The sequence below is a fragment of the Leopardus geoffroyi genome, chromosome C2 (assembly GCF_018350155.1).
Source record: "Leopardus geoffroyi isolate Oge1 chromosome C2, O.geoffroyi_Oge1_pat1.0, whole genome shotgun sequence".
NCBI classification, from domain to species: Eukaryota; Metazoa; Chordata; class Mammalia; order Carnivora; family Felidae; genus Leopardus; species Leopardus geoffroyi.
Genome location: NC_059333.1, coordinates 127,433,086 through 127,458,512, shown reverse-complemented (window position 1 = coordinate 127,458,512; position 25,427 = coordinate 127,433,086). Strand labels below are relative to the sequence as shown.

Sequence of the window (25,427 nt, the reverse complement as noted above, 5' to 3'; positions counted from 1 at the left end):
TACTACCAGGTTGCCTCCTAAGATATTGCTGTGTCCTGTCAGGTCCCTTCCTTCAAAGCTTCAGGACACTCTAGGCCCAAAGGGACATCCCATTCATCTAGCCTGGTAGGAGGAAGGCTTGTTCCACCTCTGTTTGGGGGCACTAACCTGAGTAAGTTCGAAACCTTCACAATGAGGTTGTGTTTAAAAATGCTTCTGTAAGATTCTTGCTCAAACTCATCCTTTGAAACATCTGTTCTTTGAAGTTTTAGGACTAGATGGACGTGCTGGGTTCCTGGACAAAACAAGATTATGGTCTCCATAAACCACCAAGGTCACATAATGAGAAAGGCTCTTTTTCAGGGCCTCCCATGTATGACTACACCAAATGAGGGACCCAAAGCCCATAATCTGCTCAACATCTGAGCAAGATCAGGGTGTTTATCAGTTTCACCAGAGATGATCAGATGAGTGACTGAATTGTAGGAGCTGAACTCACAGAGACTGATTGATAGACCAATATTCCATATTAGCTCCCAGCAGGAGGGTCCTCACTGAGAGAACCCATGCTGGTCATCAGCACTCAGGAGGCCAAATTGCAAGTTCTCTGCTGGGTGAGCTGAGAAGATGAGCCAGGACAGCCGGATGTTCTTTTGGAGAATTACTTTCCAGCTCTGGTTGCTTGATGATGAATTGCCCTTCTCCACTGGAGGGATATTTCAGTCTGAGGAACCAGTACAGGTCATCTGAAGTCAGATCACGCTCTCTTCAGGCAACATTAGAGAAAATCTTTCAAAGTCTTAGTCTCCTGTGTTCCTTTCTCAATATTCCTTATCAGTTAACTTATCTTTCAAAGCCACTGCCATTATGTGATCTCATGTTACAATTTCCCAGATTACTGCTTGTTCTACATTAGCTACATTTGTGATGGCTGCTTCCCAGAACAGGAAGGCCATCTCCCAATTATGGTGACTTATGACTTACTGCCCCAAGCCATCATGTTTTCATTCTTGTAGCTTCAATTTCCCAGAATGGCACTTCTTAACCTTGTTCTCCAAAGGAGGCAGGTAGAAGATAATGGAAAAAGACCAGGAACCAGAATCAGAAGACCTGGTAAGACAATTTCCTTGAAAAAGTTCTGTATCCACAGTTGTAAATGGAGATAGAAAGGCCTTGCTTGCATGCCTATCTTATTATCAAAAGAAAATCTCTTTGTAAAACAAAGTGCTAAATAAGCCTTGGGGTTATGGCTTGTCTGGGGAGGTTCAGTGGATTCCAGCTCAAGCACACAGACTCTGGAGCCCCTGCTCATACCACTCTCTTTTACTGCTTCTCTTAAGCCTATCCAGCAACAAAGCATGCCCTCCCGTGCCACCCCACACCATACTCTGGTAGCTGAAAGGGCCACAGGTAGGCAGGGATGGGAAAGAGGGGAGGAGGGGATAGAAATTAAAACCACAAGCCTAGGACTAGCAAGTTCCCCAGTCATGATCTGTCTGGAGAAGTAGATCACACCCCAAGACACAAACAGAAAGTAACAAAAAACAATCGGATGTTATCATCTCTCAAATCTGGGCCCCACTAACTTCTTAGCTTTGAGATCTTGGAAAAGTCACTTAACTTCTCTCAGCCTTATGATACAATAGAGATAAAACACCTCACAGGCCCTCTCTCCTGAGGATTATATAAGTTATGTAAAGCCCTGATCCCTTAGGGCAGCCCTCCCTGATTTAGTTAGAACTGTAGTCTATCCCAAGATCACAAAGCCAAGCGTTCTAGTTTCCACAGGCTTTTTCAGCGGGCTCCAATATCAATTATTTGTAGCAACTATGGACACTCTAAAATGGCATGCAAATTGTTGTGGGGGTTATGAGTGTGTTTGTTTTTCAGGACAAAGGGCCAACAGCCTGTAAAATTGTCCATGAAGCATCAAAATGCCCAGAGTCTCTGCTACAGAGAATGCACCCTTCCAGAGAGCAAAAATTCCTCTAGCCAGGGAAAGGGTAGACCTTTCTGTTCAGACTTGAGGCTGTGCCACAGACCATCCCACCCAGTGAGTTCTATTTAATATCTTGTCTCTGTGATTTGCAAATTTCCTTAGGTAAATATAACCATGATGACAGATTAGGGTTGTTTGGGGGTTGGTTTGCTTTGATTCAGTTGTTGCTATTGTTTTCTAGCCTCATGCAGTGATGGATGGACTATGACGGCATGCAGTCACATATATTCAACAGAGAACAGACCACATATGTGGACCCACATACATACACAGACTCCCTCTGAGAACACTATGCGCTCTCAATTAGAGCAGTGTGAGTTGGGCAAGTGGGAAACTGAGGTTTGGGGTTACATAACTTGTCCCTGAAAACTTCTAATACTATGCACCGTTTATCTAGAGCCAATGCCTCCTGTACACCAGGTACTCTCTCTACAATATCTCAAATTTTCACAACAAACCCTTAAGATAGGTAGGTATGATTCTCTCATCATCAAGGCAACTGAAACCCAAGGGGTTAATAACTTGACAAAGAAGATTTGAATTCCAGCTTCTTCCAACTGAACTGGAGGGGAATTTCATTAAAAGCCAGTAAACACAGTGTAGAGTGAGACATTTAAGGGTAAAACAGAAACCAAAAGAGCATGCGAATGGGGAAAAAAATGGAGGTGGACATTGTATAGAGCCTTAAGTGGAGAAAGAAAAAGCTTTTCTTCCAATTACTACTGCTACATAATCAGTAATCTACTGTATGTAGAATACAAATACAAATATAAATCAAATCAAATACAAATACAAATCAGATACAGTAGAATAAAACAGCAGCTATTTTATTATGCTCCCAGCTTTTGTGGGTTGGAGATTTGGAATGAGCACAGCAGAGATGGCTTGTCTCTGCTCCAGCATGTCTGGAGCCTCAGCTGGGAAGACTTGAAGGCTGGAGGTGACTCAGTGGCTGGGGTCTGGAACCATCCTCGGGCATTTTCACTCATGTCTGGTGTTGATGCTGGCTGCTACCTGGGATCCCAGCTGGAGCTGTCAACCAGAGCATCTTTATAGGCCCCTCCATGTGACCTGGGTTTCCTCACAGAGTGGCAGCCTCAAGGGGGTCGACAGTTTAACGTGGCAGCCCAGAGCCTCAAAAGCAGGTGTCCAAGCAGACCAGGCAGGAACAGCAATGCCTTTTTTGGTTTAGCCTTAGAAATCACACAATGTCATTTCTGGTACATTCTATTAGAAGCAAGTCATAGCCATCTAAAATAAAACCTCACAGCCTTCTATCCATTTTCTAGGATATAAGAAAGATGTAAGAACTAGCACAGAAAAGTGATCTGGGTGGGATTTTGAGTGCTTCAGATTTGCAGAGGCCCTTGGGTGGTGATTGTTGTAGAGGAGAATGAGTTGGCAGGATGCCAACAAATGTACATAATTTAAACTTTTTTAAAAAAAACTATTGATTTGGAAAATCAGAGCACAATAAATTCTTCATAGATGGGACTCACTTATTCAAAATCAGGGCTATCTGACCAAGGCTGAGTTAAAATTTCCTAATGTGCTATCTGTACATAAAGTCTTCCTCAGCAATTTAATGATGTAAACAAGATGCAGGGTCAGGGAGGGTTTGTCTATAACCTACTTAGGAAAAACTGTTCTTAAGAACTTTAGCACTTTAATCACCTTAATTGTTTGCATGCCAATTAATTGGCACTGCTAATTATAAATGAGTTATCTGTTCATTAAAGCGGGCTGAGACGAATGCCAGCTTAAAAGCACTTAGCAGTTAGTGTGGATTGTTGTGTTATCTACAAGCAAAAACCACATTCCTTTAAAAATGTCTGTATTATAAGCAAAATTTTTTAAAAAACCATAATTTCTTTTCCACAAATTCTGATTCATCCTACTGGGGTAATATAGTAAGACTGTAGTATATAAAACTGGAACTACAAGTGGTGAGAAAGGCAAATCTTCCAATGAGAAGAACGGAAGACACTCCAATAGACTGACACAAAAGCAAAATCATGGGAGGAAATGTTTTGAGCTGTGTTTGCAATGAGAGTAAAAGCTTGAAGAGTAAAGAGAGAGAGTGAAAAATAGGGGAAAAGAAAAGAAGGCAAGTGGCAGTGGGAAGTCATAACAATGAGATCTGGGGTCCCTGTATCATTAGTCTCCTAAAGAAGCAAACTTGTTCTGATTCTCTATTGCTGGCTAACACATTACCCACAAACTGAGTGACCTAAAACAACCTTCTTGTTTGCTGTTATTTGGTATAGTACATGAGGAATGCAGGAAGAGCTCAGCTGGGCACTCCCCCTCTGATCTGCATATTTTCCGCTGTGGCAGCTGGGACAGGATGATCCACCTACAAGATAGTTTCTTCACTCACACGTGTGGCACCTCAACGTTCCTTGGCTTCTCTCTTCACATGGAGTTTTCTCCTCCGAGTTCTCCCCATGTGGCTTGAGCTTCTCACAGCATAGAGACCTCTGGGTGGTTGGGTTTCTTGCATCCTGACTCAGGGCTCCCAAGAGACCAAGGCAGATGCTACCAGTCCCCTTAGACAGAAGATCTAGAAATGCATGGCGTCTCTTACACTCATACTCCATTCATCAAGGCTGTCACAAACCAGCCCAGATTCAACGGCCAGAAAATGGACTTCATCTCTCAATGAAAGGAGTGTCAAAGAATTTGCAGCCATTTGTAATCCACCGCAGGTCCACCATGAATCTGGATGAAGTCATACGATATTTAAAGTAGACAATGAAAACAATGAAGGTATTCTCACCTGGAAGCCTTTTTTGTTTTTCTTTTTATAACAGTTCTAAATTTCTATTTTACCTAAAAAATAAAGTTAGAGTTGTATAAGTGATGACATGTTAGGCACTTATACCCAACAATGAAAAGGCAAGCTTGGGATGTAAGCTAAGTCTTTGGAAGGAAGTTCTAGGTCTTCTCCATTTAAAGGTTTGCTTTGAATATGGCTTCAATACAAACAATCCCCTTTATATGAGCCAGAGTTAGTCTCTCACCTTGACTAAACACCTTGGTGTGCCATATTGAGAGTGAAGGTGTGTGTCTCTCCCTCTCCTCCTCCAACATACCCTTAGCAAATTAGTCACCAGGTCACATCAGTTCTTAATTTGTAGGATCTCCTGCAACTGTCTCACCCCCTCCTGTTTCCATTGCCTTGCTTTCCAGAGTCCTTATCGCCATGTGCCTAATATGTCATTAAATTTGTTACAGACCTCCCTACATTCTACAACCCCTTTTCACACTCCTGACAAATTAATACCTCTTCCAGTTTAGAAATTACATATTACATCCCTACTCTTTTAGTATTTCCCTTAAATTTTTAACATGGCTCCTTAAAGTTAATGTAGCTACCCTTCTTCTGAGTAATAAAAAGGACCTTAAATGCCTTAAACTTCTAATCCCCTCCCTTTATTCCTATGTTATTTCTGTCCAGTAATCTATTCTATGATACTTTCATATTCTTAATCAATACTTTTATTTCTTTACCCAGTCCAGGAATATTTAGATTTATCCACATGTTTAACAACTACTTGGGTTTGTTTCGTTTTTGTTTTTGTTTTGGGGTTTTTTTGTTGAAGTATAACTGACATACAATGTTACATTAGTTTTAGGTGTACAAAATACTGATGCAACAATCCTATAACTTAATGTTCAGCACATTAAGTGTGGTCACCATGTGCACCATGCAATATTACTACAATATTGTTGACTATATTCCTTATGCTGCACTTTTCCTCTCTGTGATTTATTTATTTTATAATGAGAAGTTTGCACCTTTTAATCCCCTTTATCTATTTTGCCCATCCCCCAAGCTGTTTGTGCATCATTATTTCTTGGGCTCAATTTCATTCTTCATGAAGTGCATCCTTTTTATACAAGTGGTTCTCAAAGTTGACATCACACTAGAATCATGTAGGGATATTTTTTAAATCCCAGTTCCCCATCTGTACTGCAGAAGGATTAAATCTAAACTCTAGGGGTATAACACAGGTATCAGTATTTTGTAAGTGTCTTCTGATGATTCTAATGTGTAGCCAGATTGAGCACCCTCATTTTGGTAAATTGTCTCTGGTTTTATCTGAAAATGTTTATAAAGACAGTCACCTTCATATGGAATCATAATGAAGCTGAATTTAAAATTCTAGATTGATAATTGTTTTCTTTTAGCATGTAAAAGAAGTTATTCCACTGTCCCCTGGTTTCTATAGTCTCTTTGATGAGGTCTGCTCTCAGGCTAATTTCCTTCCTTAGTAAGTAGTCTTTATTTGCTTTATGGTTGCTTTTATATTTTTGTCTTTGTCTTTGAGGTTTTCAAGTTTAATCAATATGTATCTGAACAGGGAATTATTTTTACTAAAAAATAAAAGTGACATTTATTGTATTTCCTGGATTTAGAAATTCATGTCTTTCAACATTTTGGAAAATTCTCAAGGCGTTAGCTCTTCTAGTATTATCTTTCTCTCATTCTTTCAACTGTGTCCTCAAAAAAAATCTTATTTTCCATTTCTCAGTCTTTTTCATTATATTTCCATGTCTCTTAACCTTGTTTTCATATTTTCCTTCTTTCTAATCTCTCTTTAAATATCTTCCAGTTCACTTCCAGTCCATCCTTCATCTCTGCCTAATCTACTATTTACCCTGTCTTTGAGTTTTTAGTTTCAATTTTATAGTTCAATCTCTAGATGTTCTATTTTATTCTGTATAAAACTGGCTGATAATTATGTATGCTCTATTTCTTTATTATATTTTTTATTCTTTCTTTTGTGTCTTTAATCAATTTAAACAACTTTACTTAGAGAATATGTCCAGTAATTCCATTATCTGAAGCCTTAGGGACTTAATTCTTTTGTCCCTTGTAGTGGGTTGTCCACTTGTGGTGGATTGGTTCCTTGCATATATGGTAATTTTGAATCATGATCTTGAGTTTGGCAGGACTTTAGCTGTAGAAATCTTGTGCAATCGAATTTAAGGGATGTCCTTCCAGAGTGGTGCTCCATAGGTGCTGCTAGTCTGGAACCAATTTCATGTTAATTTCTTTTCTTGGATTTCCTGGAACATGAAAGTAAGGACAATAGGATTGTCCTTAAGAATTCTCATGAGACATTTTTCCCCACTAAGCAAAGCCAGCTGGGTATGTTTATAGGGTTCTTGGGGTTTTTTTTGCTTTGTTTTTTGCCAGTAACTTTTCAGTCACCATTTTACTGAGAGTGCAGCCCTTTGAAGGCTTTTTGGGGGGAGAGGAGTTTCAGTTCAAACATCTCGCTGTAAGAATGCCCAGGGCCTCAACTTCTTGTGGTCTTTAAACTGAAGTCACTGCTTATTGAGACTGGCAACACATTCCAGGGCAGCTGAACTGAATGTACGTTTGCCACTCTAATTTTCTATTTCTTTTTCATGTTTTGGTCCCTGAGTCTTTCCTTTCCTAACCTCCAGAAAATTCTGCAATGCATTTAGGGTGTCCATTCCATTTTATTCAATATTCTAGTGTTGTTTTGTTGTTGTTATTGTTGTTGTTGTTGTTGTTGTTGTTGTCAAGAGAAATTTTTGGCTTCACCAACTAATTAGTTCACCAACTTGCCATAAATGGAAATCCTCATATATATCCCCTCTAAAGTCTGAAAAGAATACATTATAATTTGCACTGTTGTTCATATTATTAGACGAGCAATGTTATTTACTAATTGAGAGTTAAATTAGTAAGGTCACTTTTTTGTTTACCAAGAGTTTCTGTTTTCAAAGAAGTTACCCAAAAAAAAGAAGAAAAAAAGTTTTGGGCTTGAAACCAAGAAATTCCTTTCAAACTTTTAAATACAGACACAAAACTTTTTGAAAGGGAAATCGTGAACTTTCCTCTTGCCCTTTAGCCTTTAAGAATCCAGTAAGGCATCTATTGAGCCAATGTGGTGAACCTAAGAAATGATATAGCAACCTAAGAAATGATCTTTGGGCATACATTCTACTCTAGTTAAAATTCATAAAACTAGAGTGGGTATTTTTTGTATATTTTGTTAATAACCCTCAATTAATAGCTCTGAGAAAATTTAACTTTATATTCCTGATGGTGAGATATCAACCTGGGTAGACTTACTTTGCCTTCCATTTCATAATTCATTTAGTAAAACAGCAGAGATACGAATGAAATTTAAAAGGGAAAAGTAGTGATATGGGCCAAAATGAAGTTTTATTAATAAAAATCTGTGGATTCCAGTTAGTCAAATTACTTCCAACACAAAGCAGCTTGGCCCAATGGAAGAAAAGTAAAAATTTCCAGTTAGTCCAAGCCTTCTTTGAATTATTGAAATCCCCCCACACTCCTCTTTCATCCTTCTATATACCTCACTATGGCCATATCTTCCCTTTTTATACTATCATATCTTCAACTCCAAATTCTATAAGGTTCCCTGCCCCTTTTTCCTTCTGAGATATAGATAGATAGATAGATAGATAGATAGATAGATAGATATGCCAGCCCCAGCACTAAATTAACAGCAAAGATAAAGTGCTAAGGGGCTGTGAAGTTTTACCCTATAGAACTCACATAAAAGTATGGTACAATTATTCTGGTCAGATAAATTCTGTAAAGCATTCCCATGGAGTAGACAAATTGGGAAAATGTGTGCTTCCCTCTGACTGGGTGCAGCTCCATGGACACAAAGTTTGGCCAGGGGGCACTTGTGGGATGTCAGCCTTCTGTTATCACCTCAGTGGGGGAGCTTTTGTGGAGCACACCACCTGCACAATCCCATGTTCAAACCTACAAGTCTCTGATTCCAAACCTCACAGTAAGGTCTTTCCAGGCGCTAGGATTCATGACAATGATTCATGATCCCTCAGTGTTTGTCCCTAAAATAACTGGAATTTCACTTGTTTCCTCTCAGTCATCTCCAAACAAGTTAATTTTTCTTTATGGAGAGCTTGAATTGCCTGATCTTTGGATTATGGTGTCCCACTCTACTCACTCATCAATGTCCACTGCTAAAGAGGACTCCCAGAGCTCTATTTCCTTGACCTCTGAGCCATTCTGGTGAGTGGGACAATCACTCTATTATAACTAAGCAAACCACACCTCCCACCTCTCTAGAACAAACAGTGGCAACATGGCTGCACATCTCCAGCCTTAAACAAGCTCTTGCTAACGGAAACTCTGACAAATCACAAAGCATAAGCAGCAATAGCAGGCACTGGGGTAATAATTTATTTTTAATGCCATGCTGTCTTTAACAGTGCAATTTCCTCTAGGGTGTTTGCTTTGAGATTGCAAGATAATTACATCTCAGAAACCAGGCTAATTACAGTTAACAGCCTGAAAACCAAAGGAACCCTTCCCTCCACCCCCACCTTTTTTTTTTCCACTAGAATACTACACAAATTCCAGTTAAAACGTGCAGCATCATTTAGGAAACCAATTTGACTACAGTTTAGAGGTTCATTCTCCGCTCCTAGCCGCACATGTATAACTTGCATTGATGTGTATCAGAGGGACCTGAGTAACACAGCCTCAGTGATTAGAATAAATAACGGCACATAGAAAGGAAACAATGACAGCAATTTTCCAATAGAGATGAAAGTCTAAATGTTTCTGGTGGAAAACCAGGGTGGGAGTGTGGATTCATGCTGCAAAGAAAAGATTACCTGTGGCTTCTAGATACTCTTTAGGGTCTCCTGGAGTAACCAATCAACCAATTTGGGCCATTTGTAGACTTAAGGAGCTGGATGGGAGGTGAGAAATCATCTCCTCAATTGTCACTATTCCATCAAAAATGCAAAGCATCATGTGCTGGTCATAAAAGTCTTCAAGAATGGCAATTCCATGACCTGGTCATTCAATGAGAAAACATTTTCTATCATCTCATAGACACCATGCTTTGAGGTGGGAATATACAAGTGGATTTTCTGATTTTTTATAATCCTTATGTCAAAAAGTTCTCCCAATCTTAAATTTATCTTGATGCAACCTCAGACCTTTTCCTCTACTGTGTTGTAGCTGAGATAAAGACTCTCTTAAAGAGATAGAGCTGCCCCTACCCTCTCCTTTGAATGGTATAATTTTCCATTCCAAGTACTTCCCAACTTTTTATGCAATATTCCCAACATTTATGCAAATGTGCGTATTATTTCCCAACTTGTCTCCAGTTTCTATTAGCTTTTGAAATGTGGAAGCCAAACATTACTAGCTCTGGCTCAGTTTGGCATCTCTTAGAAACTAGGGCCTGGATTTTTTCTTCCATTTGTGGGGAAAAGGGGACTGGACTGGGAAAGTGAAGAGGAAATCCAATATTCTGAACTTTCACATGAAAATTTGTTCCTGTTTCCATAGTGTCTCCAGAACTTGTCTACCTGACATCATAGTCTTAAACATAACTAAAGCCAAGCTCCTTCTTCAGGCTTTTGCACAATACTAGTGGAATTCCTCTCCATCCACATCCTATTCAGAAAAGTGATATAGTGGCCCTTCCCATCACCCTCCTTGCTAGAGGGTCCTAGTTGCTAATAACATAAAATTTGCATGCAAATGGTATCTCTCTTAGTAACAACTCCTTAGCAACACCACTCGACTTCATTCATTCTTTTAACAAACATGTACTGAATGCTCAGCAAGGGAGAGAGGACTTCACCATTTTTGTTCCTATTCAACTTCTCTTATCAGCTCTCCCTCTAAAGAGGAGGAATTGCTAATCTTATTGATCAGGACAGTCGGTGGGGCCACTTTTTTCTAGCAGACAGGATTATTTTGCTCTAAAATCAGCACCCAGGTGTAGTGCTCGCCTTTTGGCCTCAGACTCATGTAGGTCCTGGTACTAGAAGTGGGTCAGCCACCATAATTTAGTCTTCTTCTACTCTGAGACCTGGCTGGAAAATGTTCTCCGAATCACTCTTGGGACAAGCCACCTTTATCTGCTCTTTGTTTCTATCTCTGCACAGCCATGCCCGAGTATCATGGCCCTAAGATTCAGGTGAGGGGCTGACAGAGAGGTGAGAGGTCCCACTTTCTCCTCAGATCTGAGCCATGTCTCTTTGCCAGTTTCATCGCAGAATCCTAAACTGGTATTTAGGTTGCTTGCCTGAGGAGCAAGCTTAATAGCTTCCCAGGAAGACCTTGGGAAGACAGGGAAGATTGACAGAGCATGATTTGAATATCCAGGCTATCAAATCATCACATTAGCCCAAAACCTCACCTCCAGTCTCTAAAATTGACTATATACCATGCCAGGTGCTAGGCTCCAAGGACACGGTCATATGAAGCACCCTCTCCTCCAGGGGCTTATGATCTAGGGGAACATTTTATCTGTCTTGGAAATTAAGTTTGCATTGTCATTATCTGAAAGAAAGCTTATCCTTGACAAGAGAACATTTGAAATGAAATCTAAGTGTGGTTTAAAAGAGATTTCATTGTGGAAATTTGGGAATTTGTGAAAGTGAGGTCAGAGCACCTGTGTTATGCTCTATTAAGATCCTTACATTTTATGGCTCTGCCTCAGAAACTTTACTAACTGGGAAAAAGGGAAGAAATTAGCAAAAGGATATAGTTCTATCTCAAGCCCAAACGTCCAGGCACAATTCTGGAGCAATAGAAACAACAGCTGGTGACCAACTGGCTTTTTTTTAATGGGAGAAGAGTTTAGAACCAAGGAGTGTGTAGCTATGAGAACATTCACATCCAGAAGAGTGTTCTGACCCCCATCACACACAGCATGGTTCCCACCCCCCAAGACATTTCTGCCTCAAAATGGGAAAATCAGAGGCAAAAGTGTGTGAATTAACTCATTAGAGTTAATGAGAAAAAAAGTTCCTACTTGAAAGGAAGCTGTGGGGACAAATGACATGATGGATGTTTAAGGATGCGTCCCTCAGAAGAGTTTTCATTACTAACCGTCATCATTTTGAACAACTCTTTAGGGCAGGTAAAGGGCAGGTGTTGCCGAGTAACAAGAAAACCATTTCTGAATTGTTCTCATAAAGTTGGGTCAACAGTCAACCACTGTTACCTGCACTTCCAGGTAACTGGAAAATCCCATTATTGGGGTCTCTGCTGGTCACATGAAGTGGGCAGGCCACAGCGGGTGGTTCAACTAAACAGTCGAGCTACAACTTACAAGATTCAGGATGAGAGAGAAAGAGTCTAATAACACTCTGGGGATAGAATTCAAGTTGGATGAAATTTTAATTGATAATAATAGGAGGAAAATGGTTTGTATAAAATTTAAAATACTCTTAAAGTATCATATTAGAAATTTGGGGTGTTGTTAATTCTCTGTATGCTTTATCTATTTTAAACAATTTAAAATAGAAATCTTGTGCTTTAAATAGGTCTCCTTTGGTCCACGTAACTTAGATCATATAACTCAGTTGCAAATCATCCAAATAGCAGCTCACTTTAATGGCACAGAAAAAATGTAAGAAGAAAGCATAAAAGGACTGCATTCCTAAAGTTATAAAGGGATGATAGATGGTATAATTTTTAGGAATAACCTAGGAACATTTTTAGGCAAGGCAAAACCTACCCTAATAACTTATTTTTCCAAAATTTCCTTGATTCACTTGTAATTCCCCAAAGAGATGCCCCAGCAAGTAAGTACATCCTGTTATAGAATTCAGTAGTGTAGTAAAGATCTGCCTACACCAGATTTCTCTCTGATCACTGTCACTGATGATTTTCTATTCATTCATTCATTCATTCAAGAAAATTATTTTTCTCTAATTGGACCACAGATGCACAGAATTGGATTCAACATAATCCTTGATTGATGATCCTCTCATCATAGGTCCATGCCTGAGCTACTTTTATTTAGTTATTTTAAATAATGTGTGAAGCATTCATGAATGCACCACCACCCCCCCAAAAAAAACGTGGAACTTTGACAGGGATCTAAATCTAACCATATGTTTCCCCCCACCCCTCATTCCATCTTCCTGTTTACTTTCCCCACCTGAGATATAAGCATCCTTTTGAATCCCAATTTCATTCCCTTCCTTTCCTTTCCTTTGTATATAATTTTATTGCATTTACATGTATTATATATCTACATGTAGAATATAAATTACATATACAAAGCATATGTATATGTGTATATATATTACTGTTTTTAACTTTATTTTTAAAAGGGGTATCACACTGTAAGTAACCTTTGGAAGACTACTTTTTTTCTTAACATGATGACACTTAGATTCATCCATATTGTTGCAAGTTACTGTGGTTCATTTGTTTTTAGATAATAACAGACAATATTATGTCATGGGAATATTTTACCATTTGCTCCCTATTCTACTAATGTTGGGCATTTAGGTTGTTTCCAGGTTTGGGCTATTGTGAACAATGCTGCTATGATCATTCTTGTAGTTGGATCTTGTTATGCATGGAACAAGAGTTTTTCTTGGATACATACCTAGGAAATTAATTGCTGAGCAATAGGAAATGTAAATATTCAACTTTAGAAGACAATGCTAAACTCTTTTCTGAACTGATTGCATGTTCACTTTCAGGAGATTATGTCAAACTCTTTCCCAGAGTTATTGCAAGCCTACTTGGCATTGTCAGACATTTCAATTTTTACCCAATTAAATAGATGTGAAATGATATCTCATCATGGTTCTTATTTGCATTATTCTGTTCACTAATGATGTTAAACATGCCTTTACAAGTTTATTGGTCATATGGTGATTTTTTTCTATTCATTTGTTTTTTTCATTTTTCTCCTGGTGTGTGTGTGTGTGTGTGTGTACATGCACTTTTCTTAATGATTTGTAGGAGTTATTTACATTTTTTAATGTTAATCCTTTGCAGCTCTATATATTTTCAGTATTTTACCTGTTTATAACTTGTCTTTCAATTTTCTTTAAGGTATCTTTCAATTTTGAATCTATTTGGAGTTGACATAGTATGAAGCAAGAATCCAATGTAATCTTTTTCCATATAAATAGTAGATAAGTACTTTTTTCTAGCTCCATTTACTGATCACTCTTTTTCTTTTACTGTTCTGATATGCCACATCTGTCACACACACACACACCCACTCCGAGGTTTCATCTGTGGTTCCCTAACCTATTCCTCTGGTCCATTTGTCTATCCCCATACCAATCTACATAGTCCTTCCTCCTTGCTCTTGCTTTTCAGAAATAACCTGACTACTCTTGGCCCTCTACCCCTTCATATGAATTTTGGAATCACTTTATCAAATACCATGAAAAACCCTGGGAGTTTTATTGGAAATGTATTGAATCTACAGATAGTAATTAAAATCTTTACGATATTAAGTATGTCTTCTCCATGAACATAGTATCTTCCTTTTTATCTAGGTCTGCTTTTTAATGTTTTATTTTATTTTTTAGAGAGATGGGGGAGGAGGGGCAGAAAGTGAAGGGAACAGAGGATCTGAAGCATGTTCTGTGCCGACAGCAGTGAGCCCAATGCGGGGCTCAAACTCAGGAACTGTGAGATCATGACCTGAGCTGTAGTCGGACGCTTAACCGACTGAGCCCCTCATGGTCTTCTTTAACATTTTTTAATAAGGTTTTGTAATTTTCCCCTAGAGATCTTTCACATCGAATGCTAAATTACTCTTAGATACTTGGTTTTTTTAATCTATTTGGATTTTAATCTATTTTAATTTTGTAGATGTCGTTTTCTCTTTAATTTTGTTTTATAGTTTTTTCTGGTATAGAGGAATGCAACTTATTTTCATATTAATCTTATACCCAGACACCTTATGAAACTCTCATATATTTTCCAATAATTTGTCGGTAGAGTAATTGGGTTTTTCTAACTGTTTTATTTCCTCCTTTCTAATCCCTATGCCTCTAATATCCTTTTCTTACTTTATTGAACTGTCCAGAATCATGAATATAGTGTTAAAAAGAAATGGTAACGGGTGCCTGGGTGGCTCAGTCAGTTGAGCAGTTGAACATCTGACTCTCAGTTTCAGCTCAGGTCATGATCTCACAGTTTGTGGGTTTGAGTCCCACGTCAGGCTGCCCATGCTGACAGTGGAGAGCCTGCTTTGGATTCTCTCTCTCCCTCTCTCTCTGCCCTTCCTCTATGTGTGTTCTATAAATAAATAAATAAATAAATAAATAAATAAATAAAACTTTAAATAAACAAATAAACATTTAAAAAAGAAAGAAATGGCAATAGAAATATCTTTCATTATTCCTTCTCATTCTGCACTCTCATCCTGGGTGATCTCTTCTACTCCCATGGCTTCAACTGCTATCTAGATCTCTATCTTGACTCATGCATCCAACTGTGAATTTTGTACTTCTTGATCTGAATGTTCCACAAGTGCCTCAAATTCAATGTGCCCATAACTCACCATCTAATCTCATTTCTCAACTGATGCCTACTCTTCTTTTATTTTCTAACTTTCTAGTGGTGCTACCATCTATGTGGCCCATACCAAAAAACTTGGAGTCATTTTTTATTCTCTCCTACCACACACCCTCTCAGGCAACTAGTCTATTGGCTCTAGTTTGTTAACCTAACCCCCCTTTCCACCCAGTCTACCAACCCTCATCATGTCACACCTGTCCTACTGTCATAAGTTCCTAAACTATCACCTGCATCTGGTCTTGCTTTCTACCAAACCCTCTTCCATGCCAGTCTCTCTAAACTTTAAATCTGGTCATACAGTGCCCAAATTAAAATCCTCTAATGGTTCCCCATAATTTATAGGAAAAACCTAAATGCTTTGCGTGGGCAAATGTCCAAAAGCCAGACCTTTTTTGCTCTGGCCCCCATACCACATCAGCCTTGTCTCCTGTTCTTCTTGCTCTAACACTCTATGCTTCCCCCCCGGGGGGGGGGGTCTTGCAGTTCCACAAATGCCTGATACACCCTCTCTTCAAGGTTTTGTACCTGCTCTTCCCTCTCTGAATAGAGTGCTTTCCCTTCTCCACTTCCTTCCATCATTTTCTGGTTAACCTCCACTCACCCTTTAGGACTCAGCCTAGACATCACTTCCTTCAGGAAGCCTTTGCCCTACTATAATTGACCTTGCCTATTTTCCCCACTCCTGAGGGCAGGAAAAAAATCTTATTCATGTTGACATCCCTAGAACCCGGGGTAGTACCTGATATGAGGTAAGAGCTCAGTGAATACTTTGGAAATTTCAGTGAATCAGTACTGCTCCCTTTACCCAAATCTCTGATCTACATTTGTTAAGACTCTTGTCTTTCAAAACTCCTTTCAATGCCTTCCTAATCCCCCCTCTGCCCTCTGGGATGTGCCCCACCACTTTGTTTACATCTTTCCTTAGCGCAGGTCTCCTGGGACTAGGGCTTATGCCTGATCCTCTCTACCAGCTGCTTGAAGGTTAAGGTTTTGCCTCATCCATCTTGGTGTTCCTGCCACCTGTAGCCCAGAGCCTAGCACATAACTGATGCCAAATAGATATCTAAAGTAATAAAATTGAATTCCCTCCTGGAGCCACAAACCAAGCGGAGAACGTGCTTTGGATTCTTCTGTGAGCTGAATTCGTGTTCAAAGTAGAAAGATTTCTGCCAGCATCTCCACCTGCACAGCCTTCCGCCTCTACCTCCCCAGTGCTTCTTCAGTTTTATAATGGAAATCTCTGAAACAATGTCATTCATTTTACATACTATTATTCATTTCACAGGCAATGCCTCTTCATCTTTCTATTCTGTGCTTCAAGGTGCACCTGCATGTTTTCTTGGCTTTGTTTTGGACATTTTTAAGGGAAAAGACTTTATATGGCACTTATTCTAGGTTTTCCTTCCTAGAAATATCACCCCACTCCTCCGTAGCTGTTTATGAGTGTCACGCTCTGCCATTTAAATATTAATGTTATGGAAACAGAAGAGAAAAATCAGTCTCTCATCTGACATGTGATGCTGAGGGAAATTAAGATTAATAAATGGTGACAAGCTCTATAGAGGAAATAAAAGTTAAATTGCCTTGGACTATTTTCAGAAGTTGTTTGAGCAATGAGTATTACGTTGAATGCCCCATAACTATGAACGTTCTAAAAGCCTGATTTCTGACTACAGATCTCAAATGAGAACTCAAACCTTAGCATTCCCCTCAGAGGACTTGCATTCTGCAAGTTCACATGTAGGGGAAATCCTTTAAGGGACAAAACTGAGAAATCTCTGAAAATCAGGCTTTCTTTGTCAAATTTCAAGCAGCCACTGTAATTAGGGAAAAACAAATTTTACATCTAAAAATTTAAGTAATAAATATGTCTAGCAGGTAAAAATATAGGAAATTAACTAAAACTTTCACTTCATCGAGATCAATCACATCATAGACACATTGGCTTGGCTCAGCTAACTGTAGTAGGAGGGGGACCTCCGGTTCCTATTTTGGGTTTAGTTTCCAGAGCCTCTGCTCTGCTCAACCTGCTAGGGCTATTGATGAAAATGTAAGGCAGTGATTCCCAAAGTATGGTCCCTGGACCAGCAGCATCAGCATTGTTTGGGAACCTGAGATACAGATCTTCAGGCTCCAGCCCAGACCTACTGAATCAAAAACTCTGGGAGTGGAGCTCAATAGCTTCTGTTCAACAAGCCCTCCAGGAAATTTTGATGCGTCTTCAAGTTTTAGAACCACTGATTCTTAACCCTGGCTGCACATTAGTATCACCTGGGAAATTTTTCTTAAAAAACTGATGGCAAGGTTCTGTCACCCAGAGATTCTCATCAAATAGGTTTGTGGTGAAACCAGTGCACTGATATGTTTTAAAAGTTACCCCAGATGATGGGGCGCCTGGATGGCTCAGTTGGTTGAGCGTCTGACTTCGGCTCAGGTCATGATCTCGCAGTCCATGAGTTGGAGCTCCGCCTCGAGCTCTGTGCTAACACCTTGGAGCCTGGAGCCTGCTTCGGATTCTGTGTCTCCCTCTCTCTCTGACCCTTGCCCTTTCATGCTCTGTCTCTCTCTGTATCAAAAATAAACAAACATTAAAAAAAAATTTTTTTTAATAAAATAAAAGTTACCCCAGATGATTCTAAAGTGCAGCCCAGGTTGAGGATTTGATTTCAGACTCTGATTTCTTACTCTGGTGATGGCAACAACCTCAGAAAAGAGCTTTAGGCTCCCTCCTTACATCCCTCCCACACCTCTACCCAGAAATGTATCTCAAATCCAACAGTTCTCAAACTTTACTATGCATCAGAACCACTCAGGGGGATTGTTAGAAACGGTTTTCTGGGCCCCAACTTTAGGGTTTCTGATTCGGTAGGTCTGAAGGCCTAAGAATTTGCCTTTCTAGAAAGTTCCCAGGTAATACTGAAACTGCTGGTTGGGCTTCTAACCCATGTATTCTCCAGTCACTCTGGCCTTGGTGAGGAGGGAAAAGTTCTTACCAGAATGAACTTACCCTGTAGAACCTCCAGCCTCTTGCAGATCCCCCAGCCTGTTCCATGGAGTTTCCTACTCCTTACCAGAAGGCAGTGCAGGGTCATAGTCCAGAGTGCAACCTCAGGGTCCAGACTGCAGTATTTAATCCCATAAACTCTCCATGCCTCAATACCCTATAATAAAAAGGGGGATAATATAGGACCTACCTGAAGGGGTGGCTGTGAGGATTACATGCATTAATACATGCTGTATGCATAAAAAGTGCCTATATTTTAAGTGCTCAAAAATATTGTCATTAATTACAAACATAAAGTTATAATTAGTTATAACTTCTAAGTAGTCATAATTAAAGGTAAAGATAGCTCTTTCTAATTATTGTATAGCCCCTCCCTCTCTAGAGTATAGAGACTAATGCCTGGGTGGTTCATGTACACCGATGAATCAAAAGGACACATATCTTGCCATCCATACTCAGAATCATTTGTATCACTCCACAAAAAAATGGAAGGGCTGTTAATGGACTGCTAGGAGCCTGAAAAGGGTTCTCTCTAGAGAGGCCCCACCCATCAGTCATGCCAAGCACTGCAGCATCTCTTGGAAGCAAGTGAACAGAGCCCCTAAACAAGTTGAAGAACCTTTACTACAGTTCAAAAAGTGAATATGTCCAAAACTGTTCCATTATTTCCCACTGTCTTAGGAATAAAGGTCAAGTTTTTTACCATTACTTAATGGGTCCTGGCCCCTTCCCAGCTTCTCATCCTATAACAAACCACTTGGACTTTTCTAAAAACACCTTGCCCCATGAAGTCACTGTGCCTTTGCTCTTGCTATTTCCTCAGCTGCATGCCCTTCTCCCTCTTTGCATTCCTTACATATAAATTTGATGCTTTATATTTCTTTTTAATGTTCCCTCAAAGTCACCTCTGCCCTAAAACCTCCCTGACCCACTATGCCCCACTTCCCCGTAGGAAGAGATGATTATCTCCTTTCCTGGATCACCTCCCTGTCCTATACAACCCCCTATGAGTGCCTGGGCTGCCACTAGTTATTTACAGCCTCTCTCCACTGCTAGACTGTGAGCCAAACCAAAGAAGCAGCCATGTTCTTCTGGTCATCCTTGACCCCCCCACCAAGCGCAATCACAGCCTGTATTAGGTGCTTTGTTATTGAGTGAGTGTATGAAATATCCAATCAATTCTACATAAACTAAAGTCAATTCCTGGATAGTTAAAGGACACCAAGAGACAAGAGATCAGAAGGGGTACAGAAAGAGGAAAGTGTGGTGACCACCCGAGGTGACACCAAAAATCATAGGTGCGTGGGACATAGAGCTGCTCTTCAAGAGGAAGCTTCAAACGACCTTTAGTTAGGGCAATGGTTCTCCAACATCTTTTACTTCTTTATACCCTTAAAAGTTATTGACAACACCAAAGTGTTTTTGTGTAAATGGTTACATCCTCCCATTTTTAACATTAGAAATTAAAATGGAGAAATTTTTTTAATGTTTCTTCATTAGCTTGTTTAAAAATAATAAGCATGTAAACATAAATAATTTTTTTAAAAAGCTATATTTTCAAAAAAAAACTTTTATTGAGAAGAGTGGCATTGTTTTCTTACCCTTGAAAACCTCTTTAATATCTGGCTTATGTTAGTGTATCCAGCTTCTGCATTCAACCTGGTATGATATTGCTCATCATGTAGCCTCTGGAAAACTCCTATATGTTTGTGAAAGAATGAGTGAAAAAGGCAAATAAAGTTTCAGTACTGTTATGAAAATAGCTCTAACCTTGTGAGCCTCAGGAAAGAGTCTCAGAGATCCCCCCCATGGGTTCCAGGACTACACTTTGAGAACCACTGAATTAAGATATAGGTCATCTGTGGTTGCAGAGAATGAAATAATAGTGACTTGGAAAAGATCAACATATATTTCTATCTTGCCTAAACTTCCAGATGTAGGCAGTCTCTATCAATCATGGCACTCTTTCTGGTTGCCCCGCCATCTCTGGTCTAAAATGGCCCCCCAGTACCCCCTCTACAATCCAGCCGGCAAGGAGGGAAGAGCATGCCCTCTTCCTTTGAGTACATGTTCCAGAAGTTGCATATATCACTTCCCTCATATTCCATCAGCCCGACCTTGGACAAAGAGTCTATTACTGAGTTTCACAGAAGACTGAGAAATGTCTCTAATCTCACTGGCCATATATTCTATCACTATAGATAAAGGTGAGAACAGATATGGGGATAAGTCTCAGTCTTTGCTACATTGACCTTTCTCCCTAGGGTCAGTTGGGCACAGTCCCAGAAAGGAGCTTAGACAAGCCAGGACTTACTTCACCCCTGCCCAGAAGGTCAAGGAAGCTGGTCCTGACAATGAGCAGAACTCACACAGCAAGATCTCTTTGCCTGTGCATCTGTCGCACAAAAACAAGGAAGTCTCAAAGCAGTTGGGCCTTCAGATAGGAAGTAGGAGCTCACATAAACAGCAGCAGACGGGAGCTAGAGATCAGTCACAATGGAAACTTACTAGTTAAGAGGAAAACCCCGTGCATCCACCATAAAAGAGACTCTGGTTAGGATAAAGGCCAAAATCATCAACATAGCTCACAAGGCCCTGCATGATCTCAACCCCTTTACCCCAAACCTTATCCCCAGCTACAGTTCATGCCAGTCTCTCCCTCACCTTCCACATTTTGGTCATGTTCAATTCTCCAGTTTAAAGAGTATACCTTAATCTTTCCTGTCTGAGGGACTTTGCATGTGCTGTTCCTCTCCTGGAATACTCTTTTCCCCATGACTGCCTGGCCCACACATGTTCATTCTTCATTGAGGTTTGTGGAATAAACAAAGACCCACCAAATGAGAACAAGCAAAGGCTATTTATTCAGAGCTTGCTATATCAAGGGAGTCAACCACTATCACTTGGGTTTTGGCAGACTCAAAAGCAGGCAGAGGAGTGGGACAGTCTTTTTTTTTTTTTTTAATGTTTATTTATTTTTGAGAGAGACAGAGACAGAGCGCTAGCAGGGGAGGGTCAGAGAGAGAGGGAGACATAGAATCTGAAGCAGGCTCCAGGCTCTGAGCTGTCAGCACAGAGCTTGATGCGGGGCTCGAACCCAGGAACTGAGAGATCATGACCTGAGCCCAAGTCAGATGCTTAACTGACTGAGCCACCCAGGCACCCCAGGAAAGTCTTATAATGCAAAAAAAGAAGGCTTCAGGTGTGCCCTGACTGGAAGCTATTGGTATGAGAAACCAATAGTAGGCAGGATAACTAGAGTGGAACATCCTATGTGATTGGTTAAGTGTACATATTTGGCTTTCTCTGGTTGATCCTAAGTTGGAAGTCAGGACAGAAATTAGGGAAACTGTTTGTTATTAATCAAGTCCCAGCCATTTGTTACAGGGATTATTGTGTGGCTTTCTGGAGCTGGTTGCTAGAGATGGTGGTCTTTCTATAGCCTGACTTACAGATAGCAGGCTGGTTGCCTAAGTTGGTTGCTGTAGATGATGGGTTGGCTTGCTGGGCTAGTTGCTACAGATTATGGGTCAGAGTTCTATTTTATATTTGGTCTGACCATTGTCCATTGGGATATTCAGTCTCTCAGGTCTCAGCTGATAGCATATGCTCCTGGAAACCCTCCCCAGCCCCAGAAAAGAGTAGGCCCACCTGTAATATGCTCCTGAAGCTCCCTGAACCCCTCTTTGTGAACTTCCAGTAAACTTGTAATTACTTGACCAATAGGCTATAAGTTCCACAAGGGTTGGAACTCTATTTTTATTATCCATTCCTCTATGCTCAACACCAGATGAAGTGCTTAGCCTGTAGTAGGGGTTCAATAAAAAATTATTATATGGATGGACAAGTGAATGGTCAGGTGTATGCCAAACCTTTGCAGAGCTAAAGGCAGTGTCCTGCTGCTTTTCAACTGACAAATTTCCAGGACCCTCTGGAAACAGTAGCTGAAGACATGAGTTCCGTATTAGTTTTGCACCATGAGCCATTATGGCATTTCAACAGAGTCACCTACCAGACAGGATAAGGTCCCATTCCATATGGAACCACAAAAAGTGTGAGCTGTTTCAAATTTAACCAATTCTCCAACCATGGGTCCAATCTGTCTGAGATCTAACATCTACCTTGGGGTCTCCATCCTAGACTATGTTTCTTCCTAAGCATGGATCACTGACAATACCCTACAAAATATTCTCTTGGGTCTTGGTGTTGCCCATCTCATGAGAAGATTACTTGTCCTGAAGTTCTAGCATAAACCTGCCAGCTGTAACATATCTTGCTGGTCTGACCCGATGGTGACCCACGGTGCTCTGTGTATAGGCTGTTTTCTTTTATTTTCCATCCTCTGAAGATTGTCAGAATTCTGCCTGTCTAAGCAATAAATCCATCTTTTCAGGGATCAATTGCCGTGGCTGGCTGCAATGCCTGGAAATCCAATTAACTGAAAAATAAATAAAAAATGAAAAATACACTGAAGCTGTGGCATAAATCAGCTAGAAAATGTTCTGCACATTAAAATAAACAAGGAGAAATTTCAACTTCATTTGTCTTCTTTTCCTTTTTTTAAACCCTGTTATTGATAAATTTAGCCTTGGTTCCAATTTTGTCTTAGCCACGATTTGCTCAAGTATAGATCTGTTGGGATGGCTATCTCCGTTCTAATTATACCCTGCAGGCACTCTCCTTAGAGAAGCCAACTCGGCTAGGATTACCTTGTGCCATATGTAAAACTTTAGGCCCTCTCTCCCTTCATCTTTTTACACCACATGTGTTCTTAAAGGGGCATAAATCTGCTCTAACATTGTGTGGGAAATAGGAGTTATTTTGGCTTTCTGGGACATTTTGAAAAGGACAGAGTTTTCATCAGTTGGCTGAGTGAAAGGCCTTATGCCTCACTGCTACTGGGTCTACTGGGCTGGAGCCATGACACGCAGAGCCCATGGGCACTGGACTACCTTCCTGGAGTGCCTCACGGCAGTGAACCTCACTCCCAGCTGCATCGCCGGGCTTCCTGTCAATGCCCTGGAAAAGGCCCCACTGGGGTCCAAGGAACCAAGCAACCTGCAAAGCCCACCTGGGACAGAACTGACCAACAAAGACACAGAGGAATATGGCTGCTTGAGCTCCCCATCTGTAACTGGAACAATATTTGTTTCCTGTGTGTGTCACTGTAGAGGACAGATCCTTATTCACAATCATGGCTAGGGTCCTGAGTGGGAGGGCTCTACCACTCACTCGCCATATGACTTCAGACAGTCATGAGCTGCTCTGGATGTTTCCTTGTATGTAAAATGAGCAGATTGAAAAAGATTCCCAAGGTCCCTCCAGGTCCCATTGGCCATGATTCCAGGTCTGGTGAATAAAAGCACATTTTTTATTTAAGAAACATTTGATGAACTATAAACTAGTTCTTACATCCTTCCTTCCTTTTTTTCCTGATACCCTACCACTGTCATCACTGAATTTGTCACCTCTGGGTTATGAGCATTACACAGACTACAAGAGTTGGTCAGTTGATGTCACCACAGAAAACAAGAAAACAAGAAATCAACTCTTTCTCAACATTTCTCATCAGGAAAGCAAAATGACACAACATTGTTCCCTCAAAAAGCATACTTTCACTTCATCCTACCTCCAAACACTCCCTGGATTAAACAAATGATACCAACAAATGTGAGAAGAAACCTCTCCCAGGCTTCAAAATGTGCCCATGTGGCAATTTTCAATTCAAACCACAAATTTTCTGTTATCTTTAGGTGGTTATTGATTTGGTTTTACTAAAAAATATTGCTTTATCTTCTAAACTTATTTCAAAATCCTACTTACCCAAAAACAAAACCAAAAGGAGACAAATTGGATGACAAAAAGTCATAATCATTGGAGACATAGTCATGACTACCTAGAGGTAGTTCCATGATCATAAAACTACATTTGCTGCCACAAAGAATAAAAAACACATAGGGATTAAGGTCTATCCTTAAGTCAAGCTGAAGAGATCAGACTTATGCAAGGAAATTACTGGAAAACAGTCCCAATACAACAGAGTGATAAATTTACCCTCTTAGTGCCAAGCCTGATCGCTATAGTATTTATTCAATCATTTATTCTACAAATGTTTCCTGGACACTAACTCTATGCCAGGCACTGTGCTTAGCAGTGAACACAACAGTCAGAGCCTGCCTTCTTGGAAGTTTACAGGGGGTGCTGCATATATCCAGGGGTCATGGAAACAATGGGTCAATTTCAGGGGAAACAACCAGTTATTTAGCATGGTGGAGACACAGTATTGTTTTGTTAACTTATGGCTGCATTTTTCTAGTGGTGTTGGCATCAAAAAGGCAGCAGGAGCCTGAGGCTCTTATCTTTCCAATCCCTCTTTCTTCTCCAAGGCAAGTAGTTACAAGTACCAAATAAGTTTCTATTCTCACTGTGGGGTTTTTTGGTTTAAAACTGTTTATTGATCAATAAAAAAGTAGAAAATCACAAAGTCATTGCCTGGGGAAACTGTACTAGTAATTTTACAGCAGGCTAGATAGTAAGGAAAGATTACAAATGTTAGTAGGCAGGAGACCTAGCTCCTGCTGAAAACAAGTCAATTCTTAGAAATATCCAACCACCTTAGTGACCTTGGAGAGCCTGCACAAGGTCAATAGCAGAGTGAATATGATCATCCTGGTCCTGTTCCCAGTATGTTTACTAGCTCTAGAAAAAAGTGGACAGGCATCATATGTACTCCCATATGCTTAAAAGTAATAAACATTGTAAATAACAGACTCAAGTCCTCAAAGGAATGCAAAAGAGAACATACATAGAATTTAGAACAACATTTTAAAATAGATTTTAAAGTTAATCTTTAAAATAGGACTGTCACTGGGACATATTGTTGCCACTGTAACCATTTATATTAATAACTCTGACTCACCCAATGAGTCTTTGTAAGCTCAGAGTATACTGGCAGTATTCATTCATTCTTTCAGTCATCTCTTCTTCCATCTGCTCAACGAGGACTGCTATGGGTGTGAGCATCCAGAGCTTCCACAGGAATACCATTGCCCTTGTTCTTAGTTCTAACAGTGATCTTAAACTTGGCTCCTTTA

The 25,427-nt window shown here is 40.1% G+C and overlaps 1 long non-coding RNA gene across 1 annotated transcript; it reads right to left on the bottom strand.

Moving 5' to 3' along the window:
- Positions 1–2,796: 2,796 nt before the first annotated feature.
- Positions 2,797–18,469, bottom strand: LOC123611529. The gene is made up of 3 exons (XR_006718711.1): positions 18,337–18,469; positions 9,638–9,820; positions 2,797–4,810 (listed from the first exon to the last, which is right to left on the bottom strand). It is a non-coding gene; the product is annotated as an uncharacterized LOC123611529 (long non-coding RNA).
- Positions 18,470–25,427: the final 6,958 nt, after the last annotated feature.